This window comes from Echinops telfairi, unplaced genomic scaffold, assembly GCF_000313985.2.
Source record: "Echinops telfairi isolate 266 unplaced genomic scaffold, ASM31398v2 ScPeMD7_7458;HRSCAF=8496, whole genome shotgun sequence".
In the NCBI taxonomy this organism is placed as follows: domain Eukaryota; kingdom Metazoa; phylum Chordata; class Mammalia; order Afrosoricida; family Tenrecidae; genus Echinops; species Echinops telfairi.
Window position 1 is genome coordinate 24,600,504 of NW_022111358.1, and position 370 is coordinate 24,600,873.

The window sequence follows — 370 nt, forward strand, 5'->3', positions numbered from 1 at the left end:
AGCTAGCTGGCTTAAAAAAAGCAACCCTGCATGCCAGTTTACCCATCGCCATCGTCGAAAGGGAATGACAATGGGCTTATCCTAACCCTTTTCGGGAAATGAATGTTAACGACAACGAGTGTGTTGTATAAACTACCAACAAACAAACCCAACGAGAAACCACCTGAGGTAGGTAGTTTATTGTGCCAACCTGGACGATAAACACATATGGGGTAATTGAAGGGCGGGGGATAAATGACTCGGTGAGCCTCGCCTTTCTAGTTCTTGGGTCTCTTGCTTTCTGATGGTTGGACCAGGGTGCAGCTGCCTTAGCAGTTCCCAGCTTCAGCTTGCAAGGCTCACTTCCTGCAAGACATCCCCAAGGAGAAGC